We start from the raw sequence: 898 nt of genomic DNA on the forward strand, positions 1-898 counted from the left end.
CGGTCCCTGTGCTTTGCTAAGCTTGTTCTAAGTAGGTGCTTTAGACCACTGAGCCATCTCACCAGCCCCTATTCACATTGTTTTGTTTTATTTTTTGTGGTGGACTCAGCCCACCCTGGGGTCAGGGCTGGTGCAGCATGTGGTGCTGGGGATTGAACCGTGGTCCCTGCACACTTGCCTAAGCTTGCCTAAGCAGGCACTTTATTTATTTATTTATTGCGATGCCAGGGATTTTTTTATTTTTTATTTATTTTTTATTTTTTTTAGCAGAACTGGGGATTAAACTCAGGCCCCTGCGCTTGCCAGGCAGGCGCTTACTCTTCTGAGCCATCTCCCCAGCCCTGGGCACTTTAGACTGCTGAGCTATCTCGTTGGCCCCTACATTCACATTGTTATGCAGCAGCCACCACATTTTTTTTTTTTTTTTTTTTGGTGGAACTGGGGATGGAACTCAGGCCCTTGCACTTGCCAGAGAAGCGCTTATTCCACTGAGCCATCTCCCCAGCCCCAGCCACCACATTTTTAAACAATCTTTATTAACAAGTGTTGGCAGTTTGTTGAGATTTTTGGGGAAAAAAATCAAGTTGTAAACTTTTATTCCAAATCAAAAGCCAGGACTGGTGGCACAGGCCTGTAATCCCAGCACTTGAGAGGCTGAGGCAGGAGGATTACCTTGCATTCAAGATCAGCCTGAATTACAGAGTAAGAATGTCTAAAAAAAAAAAGAAAGAAAGAAAGAAAGGAAAGGAAAGAAGAAGAAAGAAAGAAAATTTAAAAAAATTAAGTTCTTAAAAATCTCAGCTTTACACCTATAATATTCAATAACGGAACTTAGAAAAAATGGGGTATACAGATGAATGTCCATTTTGTATCTGTGTATTCAAAGTGGTTGGGATAG

Source organism: Octodon degus, unplaced genomic scaffold (genome assembly GCF_000260255.1).
Source record: "Octodon degus isolate 3935 unplaced genomic scaffold, OctDeg1.0 scaffold00226, whole genome shotgun sequence".
NCBI lineage: Eukaryota > Metazoa > Chordata > Mammalia > Rodentia > Octodontidae > Octodon > Octodon degus.